Source organism: Sus scrofa, chromosome 16 (genome assembly GCF_054392235.1).
Source record: "Sus scrofa isolate SSC_HxYL_T2T_F1_AM1 chromosome 16, Sscrofa_HxYL_maternal_Yorkshire_Landrace_v2.0, whole genome shotgun sequence".
NCBI classification, from domain to species: Eukaryota; Metazoa; Chordata; class Mammalia; order Artiodactyla; family Suidae; genus Sus; species Sus scrofa.
The window spans coordinates 62,685,365-62,698,563 of NC_139398.1; the positions used below are offsets into that span (position 1 = coordinate 62,685,365).

The 13,199-nt window shown below is 48.9% G+C and overlaps 1 long non-coding RNA gene across 45 annotated transcripts in view; it reads right to left on the reverse strand.

The window, feature by feature from the left end:
* The window catches only part of LOC102164818 (uncharacterized), a 481,497-nt gene that overhangs the window by 73,650 nt on the left and 394,648 nt on the right, over positions 1-13,199 (reverse strand). The window contains exon 6 of one of the 45 annotated variants that reach the window (XR_014831572.1): positions 8,276-11,046. The exons of the other annotated variants lie outside the window; for them this stretch is intronic. This is a non-coding gene — a long non-coding RNA (uncharacterized LOC102164818). Of the gene's footprint in view, positions 1-8,275; positions 11,047-13,199 lie in introns of those variants that run through there. 45 annotated transcript variants of the gene reach the window in all.

A 13,199-nucleotide genomic window follows, 5' to 3' on the forward strand; every position in this document is an offset into this window, starting at 1 on the left:
GGCTTGGGGAAGTTTCTGGATGACCCCCACTGGTCTGAAGAAGCGTTAGGACCCTGGGCCAGAGCCAGAAGGAAGCTCAGAGACGAAATAGACTGACTCTGTGGTTGTGCAGCTGGGGCAGGAATGAAGTGCAGAGACTTCTGGGCCTGACTCAGGATCTTACTTGGGAAGAAGAAAATCAGGAACCTGATGTTTTTTCCCCCGACTCCCTGCCCAGCATCCTCCTGTCAGGACAAGAGGGATTTCAGCCCTGGGCCCTGCAGGTCAGAGGACCCCTATCGGGCCCTCTTCTTGGAGGGGTCTTGGGGGACAAGGGCTTGTGCCCAGCAGGAGCCCATGCATGTCCCCTCCAGGTGATACCTGAGGTTCCCGGGGCTCTGGGATTCCTGGCTAAATGTCCCAGCCAGGGGTGGGGGTCCTGTGTGGGCTACTAGCCGGGAAGCCCCTTCCAGGGCAAGGAAACTTGGAGGATGGGAAGGCAGCTGCCGCAGGCCCGTGTGAAACTGCGACCTTAGGCCTAATTCCAGGTCAGGAAGCCCTGTCACGTTAGGCAATAAAACATATTTTAGTTAACAGTTTATCAGCTTGATTGATAACTTTTGAAACATGTAGACTGTGGTTTGTGACCCGATCTGGGGTGATGCCCTGCCACCCCGAGTAGCCTCCTGCAGGGCCTGTGGGCGGGGCGAGGCCCCCAGGCTTCTCGGAGGAGGGAGTTGGGAGAAGGGCGTGAGCGTGGTGCGCCCCCACAGGCCTTTTACAGGCCAGATCTAGGGCTTCTCTGGCATCACATTTTTCAGCTGAGGAAACTCAGGATCACAAGGCTATGGCCAAGGTCACACGGTCTCCTAGGAACAGATGGCAAAGGGGCTCTCGCCCGTCCCAAACAGTAAGTTCATTTTGAAATGACAAAAGAAAGAGACAGAAAGAGATGTGTTTGGCTTTCTGGAAGGCCCCTTCAGCTCCTGCAAGCTTTCCTGGTGGGGAATTTGCTGAGTCCTTGACCTCACCCGCTGGGGTAGGCAGGGGCCATGTGCCTCTCCTCCTGATACTGCTATAGTCTAATCATCCACTGCGCTGTGACTTCTCTGGAAGGAGACTGACTTGAAGCAGTGAGGGTGACAACAAAGGAATAAAAAAACAGCACCAAGAAGATCCCTTGTGGCACAGCAAATTAAAGATCTATCTGTGTCACTGTAGCGGCTTGAGTCAATAAAAAAGCGGGTATGGCCAATAAAAAAGCAAAATGGGCACTAGATGTGCCAATGGATCTAAGACACTGGATTGCCGAGCTTCCCTGGGAGCCCCAAATCTTCGCTAAGTCAATTTCTTATTTACTCTGAGAGATTTTCTGTTCAGCTGTTTCTGAAGAAATGACCCAAACCAGAGGTCTCTATCAGATTTGGCTCCTCCCCCACTAGAACTTTTTTATTTTCCCTTCTTGCTTTTCAGGGCTGCGCCTGCGGCATTTGAAAGTTCCCAGGCTAGGGGGTCCCATCAGAGCTGTAGCCCCTGACATACACCACAGTTCAAGGCAACACTGGATCCTTAACCCCCTGATTGAGGCCAGGGATCCAACCCGAAACCTCATGGTTCCTAGTCGGATTCGTTTCCACTGAGCCATGACGGGAACTCCCCCGTGTTAGAACTTCTAACCGCTGGTCCCCTCTCCTTCCGGTTTCCTCTCCTCCCAGCTCCTCTCCCTGTGCCCTGGGCTCCACTCACAGCTCCCTAAGCAATCTTTTGCTTTGGCACATGCTCCTTGCCCCGGGCGGCCCTTTCCCTCCGTTCTCCAACCTGCCAGCAAGTCTTTCTTTCAGGAGCCAACTCAGTCCCTGTCCCCCTGGCCTGGCCCCTCCCAGCTGCCCCTAGGCTGTCCCCTGCAAGCCTCCTCTGTACTCGCCATACCCCGTGCTTCCTTCTATAAAAGAACTCTGTACTTGGGGGCTGATCCTTCCCTCTGTCTCCTGGAGTGATTTGCAAGCAACTGGGGGCAGGGACTCATGCTCCTTTCTGTCCCTTTGTGCGGCCCAGGCCGGAATGCAGTAGGTGCTCAGGAAAGGTCAGCTGAGGGCGGGAGCTCCCGCTCTCAAAGGATGTGCTGGCAGCCTGACCTTATTTGCTCTTCACCGACTGAGGGGGACTGAGTGGGACCGCTATTATTGTCCCTATTTTATCACCATGGAGGCTGAGAAGCACTTGACCGTGCTCTTCTCAGGGGCGCCCCGGGCATCTGTAAAGCAGTCCTGGTCTCTCCCTGGCTTGGCCGGGGGCTGGGGAGCCACGCCGCTAGATGCCCAACCAAAGGGCGAGGTGGCTGTTGACTGTTTTCTAAACAATCACCAGACTTTGCCCTGGGGTGGCAGGGCGGGGGTGGTGGTGGTGGTGGTGACATAGGAGAGCTGGGGTGAGCAGGCCAGAGACCCTCCCTGTCCAGGGGACTGGCAGAGACCCAGGCCGGGGGCATTTCTAGGCAGGAGCTGGGGTCAGCCCCAGGGACGCACCAACACAGGGCTGGGGAGGAGGAGAAAGGTCGGTTGCAAAACCCCATGTGTGGCTGCCTAGATGCTGAGTCATGCTCCTGAGGCCAAGTCGGGGCCCAAAGTCAGGGCCCAAAGACGGGGCCACAAGCGCAAAACCGCCCAGTTAGCACTGACCCTGTTGATTCCTGGGCCTTCCGCATCCAATCCTCCTTGAGCCCTATGAATCCCCTTTAGGGCACAACTGTAGTTAGGGTTTTTTTTTTTTTTTTTCCCTAGTTTACCTTCCTTTCTTTGGGTGACTGCATCCCAGTGTTCCTCGGAGACCCTTTCCCCGGCTCTCAGCCTGGGTAAAACTGGATTCTCTCCTGCCCTCAAGCACTCACCCTGGCCACACTGCCGGGGGACGTAGCCAATCAGAAGCTTCTCTTGTCCAGGACTGGCTCCAGCTTGGAAACATGGTGGCAGCACAACAATGAGACTCACTTTTTCTACAGGGGTTGCCAGCTTCTGGGAGCAAGTGGAGCCTCCACGTGCATGGCGGTTGCCTAAGAATGAGGTCACCCCACAGACAAGTGGGCCTGAGAGAGGGTGCCAGGAGGGCACCCAGCCTTCCAGCCATTTGTGACACTCAAAAGGTATCTCACTGTTTAACGCTGCGGAGACTAATATTTTCCTCTTTGCTTACCCATGCTCTAAAGTTGGGGTTTTGTCATTTACAAACAACAGATTTCTGACTAACAGCACCTGGGTAATATTTATTCTATCTTCTTCCCCTCTGTTCTCACCCTCTATGTCCTAGTTCAAGCCTCGTCATTGGCCTTGGCATCTCTCCCCTGGGTTATTGTACCAGATCAACTAGTAATTACAAGACAATCACAGTAGTAGTTGAATACCTGCTACTTCCACGCACCTCCTATTTATTACAGTGACCCCGCAAATTGATATTCTCATCTTCCTGATGAAGAGACCGAGTGCCAGAGGGATAAGGGATGGTTAGCAGGCAGCAGGGCTAAGATTGAGTCTCAGATGGTCTGACTCCAAAGTGCATATGCTCTTAGATCACAGCCTCATCCTGCTTCATTTACCTCCAGATAGACCTTGTTTTTCCCACAATGATAGCATATTTTTAGGGTAGGAGCACTTCAGTCCTTTGGGAGCACAAAGCCACGAGTGTAGCCAGACTGTCCAATATCCTGAACTCCATTGACACTTTCTGGGGGCACTGCCTCTTCTTCATGGTGCATCATTTTTCTTCTGCCTTCATTTTCCATTCCCCCAATTTCTATACTCATCTTTCATTTTGCTGCCCTGCTCTCGTTGGCTGGGCTTGGGTGGCCTACCGATCACCGCATAATCACTGAGGTTAGCTGTGCTCTCTGGGTGCGTTGCCTTGAGTCATGTGCTCTGTCCCGGGTCTTGGTCAGTCCCACCCAAACCAGATGGGTGGGAAGGGGGAAGATGATTCCCCAGGGACAAGCTAAAGGGCCATTACCCAAAGGGGTGGCTGCTCCTTCTTACCCTCTGCCCAAGACCTCAGCCACAATCATGTACGTGCTTTCTCAGGGTGCCAAGCCCCAGGATGAGCACTGGCAGGACAAAGAGAGACTGAGTACAGACTTGTCAGTGATCCAGCTGGTGAGGAGTTCACTGTCGGAGAGTCAGTGTAATGTGAACGAACCACCAAAATGTTGTGGGCTGAGGCCATAGCCAGGGAAGCGTGGGGCACCGTGGGAGCCATTCATTTGGCTTGTGGATGGGGAAGGGGGCGTGGGAGAAGCCATATCGAGGGGGTAACAGATGAGCCGGGCCTCAAAGGGTGTGGCAGCTCTCCATCAGGATGGAGTGGTAGGGGAACAGCACTTCCGGCAGACGGGAACAGCATGAGCAGAGGCATGAGAAATCTGGTGCATTCTAGGAAGAGAGTATAGTTGGGTGGTAATGCAAGACAAGGAGGGGGAGGGAAATTTAGCCAGAGGAATAAAGGGAAACAAAGATATAAAATCAGTCATTGTTAGGGTGACTTTTCTTGGCCTTTTACCTAAGCCTTGCTTAGACAGCCCAAGAGGAAGTTGGTGCTTCCTCAATCCATGGCTTCCCTCGGGAGAGGAAGGGTTATTTCAGGACAAGATAAAGAAATGCCAGGGGAGCTGAGGGTGGAAGGGAGAGACCAAGACAGCCTGAAACCTGAGTCAGGGCAAATGGGGCTGGGAGGACGGTCAGGCCAAGGAAGGGACAGGTCAGTCACTGAACTCAATAACTCAATGACAAGGAAGGGACAGGTCAGTCACTGAACTTCCAGGCCAAGCCCTGCACTGGAGCTTAGGGATGCAGAAATCAGTAAAATAGGGCTCACAGACTGGCTGGAGAGACACACAAGAGGTGGCCAAGACAACAGAGTGGGCTGAGTTGTGTGGCTTGGGATGTCTAGCAAGGATCTTTGGGACACGAGAAGCACCCACCCCAGGCCAGAGACGTGGAAAAGTCCTCCTAAAACAGGGGACGCTGGAATTGGGCTTTGAAGAATGAATAGGAGTTCGCTGCCTAGAGAATGGGGAGCTCTCATAATTCCTGTATCCCCTCTTTTATTAAGATTGACCACACTCTAGCGACATGGCCAGTGTCTGCCTGACCTCCACAGGGATGGAGACTCTCTGTCTGGTTCATCGAGTTATATCCTAGACCTACAAGAGGGTCTGGTGTAAGGTGGGTGTTCTATAATGTGTGCGTGCAGAGAGACAGAGCCCGTGCAAAGGCTCAGTGGGGGTGCAGACAGAGGTGGCAGCAAAAAGTGTGGCTTGGGACAGGCAGGTGGAGCAAGAATGGTGGCCTTGATTGTTCATCTGAGTAGTTTGGAATTTTCTCCTCTAAATAGGGAGGGACATGATCAAATGTATATTAACCCATTTATTTGACAACTGCGTATGCAGCATCTACTACATGCCAAGTACTGTGTTCGACCCTAGGGATATCATGGGAGCGAGACCAACTCCTTCCTCATGGGAGCCAACATCGTCATGGAAAAGCGAAGCTGTAAGCAATGAAGAAATAGTATATCTTCAGCCAGGGACGAAATGCTAGGCAGAAAAAGAAAGAGGGTAAGAGGCTGAAGATTATTGAGAAGAGGGATGTTCCGTGCTGGATGAGGAACCCCTCAGATGGGATCGTATTTGCTGCAAGGAGCAGAAAACCTGGTTCGCCGTAGCCTAGTATATAGGAGTTTATTTATTTCTTACAATAGGATGTCCAAGAGGTAAGTGGGCCAGGGCTGGATGGCGACTCAGTGATGTCAAGAACCCACGTTCCTCCATCTTCCCATTCCACCTCGTTAGCCTTATCTCTGGTGCTGTAACTTCTTTCTTTCTCTTTTTTTCGTCTTCTTAGGGCCCCATCTGAGGCATGTGGAGGTTCCCAGGTTAGAGGCTGAATCAGAGCTGTAGCCGCCGGCCTACACCTCAGCCACAGCAATGCTGGATCTGAGCCGTGTCTGCGACCTCCAGCAACGCTGGATCCTCAACCCACTAAGCCCCACGAAGTGAGGCCAGGGATTGGATTTGCGTTCTCATGGGTACTAGTCAGATTCATTTCTGCTGAGCCACAACGGGAACTCCTAACTTTTCTCTTTTTAAGGAGGGGAATGAATTCAAGCATTTCATATTTATTTAAAAGTGCACAATTAAAAACACTTAAGTTGATGCTTCACTGACATGTAAATTTCTTCATCCAGAAAAAATTGGAAAACTCTGATGCTCACAAAAATGACTGGTATGGAGTTTTGGTGGTGGAAAATAGAGATAGGGCCAAAGCCACATCTGGATGATGTGATATATGATGAGATGGCACTGATGTGTGTGTGTGTGTGTGTGTGTGTACCTGTACAAGGTATTCAATCCTCATCCTGGGCTAATTCAGTGGAAGCAGGTATTCAAAGCCAGAAATGGCCATGGGAGTATAACCCTTGCCTCCCTCTCATCTCCCACAAAAAATCCTTACAAACATGTTAGGGAGAGCATCAGGCTTCCTAAATTGTATAGAATGGAACACATGGAAAAAGCTGATTGCAGTGGACAGTTGGTTAGCGAAAGGATCACTCTGGCATGGTGGGGAAGACGGATTTGAGGAGGTTAAGTCTGGAAGCAAGAGTCCTGGGGGAGATGGGGAAGCCCAGATTAAGGCAGGTGACAGGGATGCAGCTTTGAGAACTATAGGGGAGAATGCTGACATAGTGACAGTTCATGTAGAGCTCAGTGAAGGGCCACACTGAGGCAAGGGGACCCAGATGCAGCTGCAAGAATCGGCGAGCCACTCCCAAGTCCCCAGCAATATCAGGCCCCCCTTTGGAGAGTTGCTTCTACGAGGCAAATCCCAAGACGGCTTTCTGAATGCTAAGTTCCTGATGTCAGCCTGCCCTTCCCTTACTGGTGGAGCCAGCTAGTCGTGGAATCCAAACACCCACTGGGTACTGGGCATTCATTAGTGTCTTGGTAGCCAATGGCAAATCTATTTAAAACAAACAAACAAACAAACATGGCGGCCAATCTTTGGGGCGTTTGGGAGAACGCAGACCAGGCAACCCAGCCCTTGGGCCTGAGTCACTGGATACTTGAGCTGGTCACTGATTGGGGGCGGTTCCATTGAGAGGTGGTAAAAGTTGCTCTAAAAAATCTTGGGGCCATGAATATCATCTCTTTAGCAAGGAAGGGAGGTTGACTGGCATCACCCTTCCCCATAGATTATGACATTATTTTCCCTGAATGCAGCCAGCTAAACTGGTTTCAGGTAATCAAATATTCCACTCTGCTTGGGCCAGGCCCTGTTCTAAGTAGGGGAAAACAAGGCAGATGACAAAATCCCTCCACTCAGAATTCTGATGGGAGGAGAGTCTCCAAGCCCTCATAAACGCAGAGCCTCTAAAGGGTAGGCTCGTTGCTTCCTTTTGTTTTTCTGTATTGAGCAGTGTTCAGTTCTGTCCTTCATTGCGTAATTCACTCATAAGCCGTGCCCTCTGTTTCATCATCACCCACACAGTCGGAAGGAGACTGGGCGGACATGTGGCAGTCAGTCAGCCACAGGCAAAGGTATGGGTACCTCTGGAAGAATTAAGGATGGAAGTGCTGAAGCCCTAGAGGTGAAATGTCCAGAGATTAGTCAACTGACAAATAAGACCCAGGTTTCCAAATTCACAGGCTGAGGTGGTGTGAATTTTCTATCACCTGATGGTAAGGCTACCTTGTTCTTTAAAAAAAAATTTTTTTTAAAAATTATTTTTATGGTATGGCATATGGAAGTTCCTGGGCTAAGGGTCGAATGGGAGCTGCAGCTGCTGACCTATGCCACAGCCACAGCCACAGCAATATCACATCCGAGCCTCATCTGCGACCTCTGCTGAAGCTTGTGGCAATATCAGATCCTTAGTCCACTGAGCGAGGCCAGGGATTGAACCTGCATTCTCACAGACGCTATGTCAGTTTCTCAACCTGCTGAGCTACAACAGGAACTCCAAGACCACCTGGTCTATGCTCCAGGCCAAGCTGGTGGCCCCAGGGTTGATATGTATGCAACACATGGTAAAGATATTAAGTGTTCAGCACTTGACAGGCCGCAAATCACTTTCACATTTGTTACCTCACTCCTTACTCCATGTCGACGGGCTAAATTTAGCAAATGAAGTTACAGGACACCCAGTTAAATGTGAATGCATCATTTGGAACATACTTTAAAAAAATCACTGAAAGGCAAATCTAGCTGGGTGTCTCAGTGTATTAGAGCTGCTATAACAAAATAGTATAGACTAGATGGCTTAAAAACAAACATTTATTTCTCATAGTTCTGGAGGCTAAGTCCAAGATCAAGGCACTGGTTCACAGATGGCCGCCTTCTCCCCGTGTCCTCACGTGGAATGGACAAAGGAGCTCCTGGGCATCTCTTTTATCAGGACTCACCCCATTTCTGAAGCCTCTGACCTCATAATCTAAGCATCCCCCAAAGACCCCACCATTGCCCGGGGCATTAGGATTCAGCACATGAATTTTGGTGAGCCACGAGCACTCAAATCTATAGCACTGGACGTTCTGTATTTTATCTTGCAATCCTAAGTCCACAATCCTCAGAGACAGGTACTATCGGTGTCCCCACTTGATTGCCTAAGGTCAATTTACCCAGAGGGTGACAGGACCCTCTCCTTTACTGGTCTCCGGGTTCACCTCTGGGTATCATCTTCAAGGCATCAAGGATGCGCCGGGGTGGAGTGTGGGGATCTTGGGGTTAGAAGGATGCACGGTGTAAGAGAAGGCCTTAGAGGGACCAGCGCCATGAGTTGTAGACCCCGTGGTCTTCATATTGGAAGGCGGAGAGGCGAGTGTTTCCATTCTTAGATGCAGCATGTTTTCGGTTTTGGTTACTCTACCAGGGCCTGGGCACCCCAGCCAACAAGGCTGAAAATGTAGGAAGCCATCTGGAGCTGTGAGCTGAGTCATAGGCCCAGAGGAAAAACAAGAACATCCTGACGGCAGAGCAGGGGGTGGGGAGAAACCTCCCTCCCTCGGGATCGAGGTGGGCTCTGGAAATAGAAACTGTTCCCTTTGAAGTGTGGTGACAGGATCACCACGAGACTGCAATCCCCTTCCTATGAAGCGCCTGCTGAATGCAGAGCTCTGTTCTGTGAGAGCGTCACTAAGTCAAGTGATGTAGCAGAAGTTTCTAGTTTTGGGGGTGGCTGGGTGGGTGGGTTTCGCATCTTGGCTCATCCTCTTACCACCCCCAGCCCTTGGGCAGTTCATTTAGACTTTCTGACCCTGTTTCGTCTTCACTAATAATGATCCTCATCTCCTTAAGACAGCGCGAGAGTTTGAATGACATCACATTAAAATTTTTGTTTTAAATTTTTATGAAAGTATAGTTGATTTACATTGTTGTGCCAATTTTTGCTGTGTAGCAAAGTGACTTAGCCATATATATATATATATGGGGTTTTTAATATTCTTTTCCATCACAGTCTTCCCCAGGAGATTGGATAGAATTCCCTGATGATGCGGTAGGGCCTTGTTGTTTATCCTTTCTAAATGTAATAGTTGGCATCTACTAGCTCCAAACTCCCAGCCCATCCCACTCCTTCCTCCCTCCCCCTTGGCAACCACAAGTCCGTTCTCTATGTCCATGAATCTGTTTCTGTTTTGTAGATTGATTTGTGCCATATTTTAGATTCCACACATAAGTGATTTTTACGGTATTTGTCTTTCTTGTCTTTCTCTTTCTGACTTACTGCACTTAGTATGATACTTTCTAGTTGCATCCATGTGGGTGCAAATGCCATTAGTTCATTCTTTTCTTGGGCTGAGTAATATTCCATCGTGTATATGTACCATGTCTTCTTAATCCATTCATCTGTCGATGGACATTTAGGTTGCTTGCATGTCTTGGCTATTGTGAATAGTGCTGCTATGAACAGAGGAGTGCATGTATCTTTTTGAATTTTAGTTTTGTCTGAATAAACGCCCAGGAGTGGGACTGCTAGATCATAGGGTAGTTCAATTTTTAGTTTTCTGAGGAACGTGAATCCTGTTTTCCAGAGTGGTTGTACCAATTTACATTCCCACCAGTGGTGCAGGAGGGTTCCTTTTTGTTCACACCCTCTCCAGCATCTGTTATTTGTAGACTTATTAACGATGGCCATTCTGACGGGTGTGAGGTGGTACCTCCATTTTAGTTTTGTTTTGCATTTCTCTAATAATTAGCAATGTTGAGCATCTTTTCATGTGTCCACTGGCCATGCGTATGTCTTCTTTGGAGAAATGTATATTTAGGTCTTCTGCCCTTTTTTAAATTGAGTTGTTTAGGGTTTTTTTTTTTTTGGTTTGTTTCTGTTGTTGTTTTTAGCAATTCTTTGGTCCCAGGCATTCTGTGAAGCACTTTACATGTTTTGGATTCTCAGAGAAATTCTTTCAGGTCAGTACTATTATAATCCCATTCTACAGATGGGAAAACTGAGGTTCAGAAGGATTCAATATCTTGTCCAAAGGCACAGAGCCAGTAGGTAGCAGGGTAGAGGTTCTGACTCTTCCAAAAGTCCTGACTATCCTACAGTAGACCAGATCCCAGAGGGAGAAAAATCCTCAGTTGGAGATTTCAACTCATTCAGGCACAAAGGTATCTAAATAGTACAGGGCGGTGAGATGATGAAACGCCAGAGGAGAGGCTGGTAATCACAGTGACAGCAGTTCTGGGCTGGGAGGGGCTTCTTAGAAGGTGGGGGTCTAGTTGCACTAGACCTTGGGGAGGGAGATGGAGGCGGGTATACAGAAGGCAGGCAGCAGAGGCACACAGGACTTGGCCAGGTATAGGCAGGGTTCAGCAAGAGGCCAGCTGGCTGAGCCCAAGGCATGTTTTGGAAGCAAAAGGAGGAATATCTGGTTGGGACAGCGTCTTGCTGGGCTGGGCTGTCATTAGTTTCCAGAATGATAAACTGCTCGGCCTGACCAAGGTGATTTCTAGCCTTGGTGCATCACTGCTTAGAGGATTCCTACACAGCCTGTGCTGGGTCTCGTCAGCACTGCTCGAAGGTGTGCACCTATCGTTGGAAAGAAAGAAGGTTTCTGCAGAGTCAGTGGCATGACCTATCTTGCCCAGTGAGGGGTAGTGGTGGGAATAAATGATTATATTTGTTTCTATGTGTTTTTCTATAATTCCCAAACTTTTGCCATTAGAAACAAACAATACTTTCTCTTGGAAAAAAAAAAAAAGAAAAGAAAACTCGCCAGAGAACAATGTGAGCTAATGGCAGCCATCTACTTGAGATCCAAGAATAAAAGATTTTGGGAAGTTCTCATTGTAGCTCAGTGGGTTAAGAATCCGACTAGTATCCATGAGGATGTGGGTTCAATCCCTGACCTTGCTCAGTGGGTTAAGGATCTGGCATTGCTGCAAGCTGTGGCATAGGCAGGTGCAGCTCAGATCCGGGAGTGCTGTGGATGGGGTGTAGGCCAGTGGCTGCTGCTCCCATCCCACCCCTAGCCTGGGAACCTCCATGTGCAGCACGTGTGGCCCTGCAAAGAAAAAGACAAGACTTTTGCCCATGCCATCTCATTGGACTTTTGCAATAACTCCGTGAGTTAAGTCAGACCATTTTAATTAGCTCTGTTTTGTAGGTGAGGAAGTTGAGGTTGAAAGGTGCAGAGGCTCTGGCAGAAAATGTCAGAACTGGGAGCAGAAACAGCCCTTGCCCGGGTTGGCTGATTTTTGCCACGCAGCCCTGGCCTCTGGGCGAGTCCACCTTAGATATATCCAGATACACTGAGGCCCCGGGAAGGAGTCCATGGGATTACTCCTCCACCCATGGGGGAAGGCAGGGAGGGACCTACAGCCCCCAAGTGCAAATGGCTAGCACAAGAGCACGCATGTGCAAAAAGAGGGGCCCTGCTCACATGGGAGATACTCGATAAGCATTCGTTAATTAATGAAACAACTTGCGTTCAGGAAAATGCCACTCGCTCTCAGGAGGTGGTTTAGCTGACTTCACAATTTGGTAGCTCTCTGATCTTAGGTTAATTATTCTACCTTCCAAGCCCCAAGTCCTTCTCTATAAAAATGGAGATAAGATCTGTACTTGCTCACCTCTGTAAAGTGTGATGGTTGGGGGCAGGCTCTGGAGCCAGGCAGCCTGGGCTTGAATCTGCTTCTGCCCTGTTCTAGCTATGACCTGGTGGACTTCTTGATACCTCAGTTTTCTCATCTGTAAAATGGGACTAGTAATACTTCTCTCCTAGGCTTGATGTTAGGATTAAACGAATGGCTAGAGTACTCTGGAGAGGTCTCAGCACCACAGTATGTGCTCCTTACATGTCAGATAACATTAGCATTAACATCATAGGCAGGTTGAAAGGATTCAGAGAGAAGCTTTCAGAAGCACAGAACTTCGCACAGGGCACCAATAACTGGGAGCTGCTGCTATTGCCCGTTCGTGATCACTGCATCCACGGTTTTTCATAGAAAACATGTAAATTCACTGTGCCTCTTTTTGTTTTGAAAGGAGACCCCTTACCCACCAGGAGAGTCCGTTGCCAAGTTAAGCAATAGTTCTACTCTCTCTCATCTCAAGAAGTTTCTGTCTGTTTAAGGTCATGAGAAGAATTCCCTGGCATTTTCCAGTGTCTCTGTCTCTAATTCATTCAAAGAGTTACTTTAAAAATTTCAGGCTTGACATTTGTTTAATGACATGAATTGGAGCCTGGGGTGATGGTACCTCTGACCTCCACCCCTGTTTTCAAGCTTCGGTTGTTTGAGGACCACCAATAATTGTGCAACAGCTCTGTACCACTGGGTCTAGCCTGCCATTATTTTTCTTTAATTTGTCTCATATTTACAACTCAAAATAATTTATTCAAAAGGGAAACATACTCATTGCCATAAATGGCAAGCCAATGCCACCTGCCACAGATAGAAGCTACTCGTAAAAAGAAGTACCATGAACATAAAGCACTCTGATCGAATTCTAGAGGAAGAGGGTTGCCCATCAAAGACTCTGAGTCCGTAAGATTTCCATTTCGAAGTGAGATCTGGGAGACCGTGAAAGACCTCTTAATACCAAAGTGAGATTGTCTTCTTGGTGTGATAAGGAGGCTTGAAAGAGAATTTCAAGTGGAAAAGCTCTCTAGTTACATGATTCAATGTTGTATTTCCATGTCTATTCACCTTCTAGAACTTTCTCCTACTCACCAGGGGCCC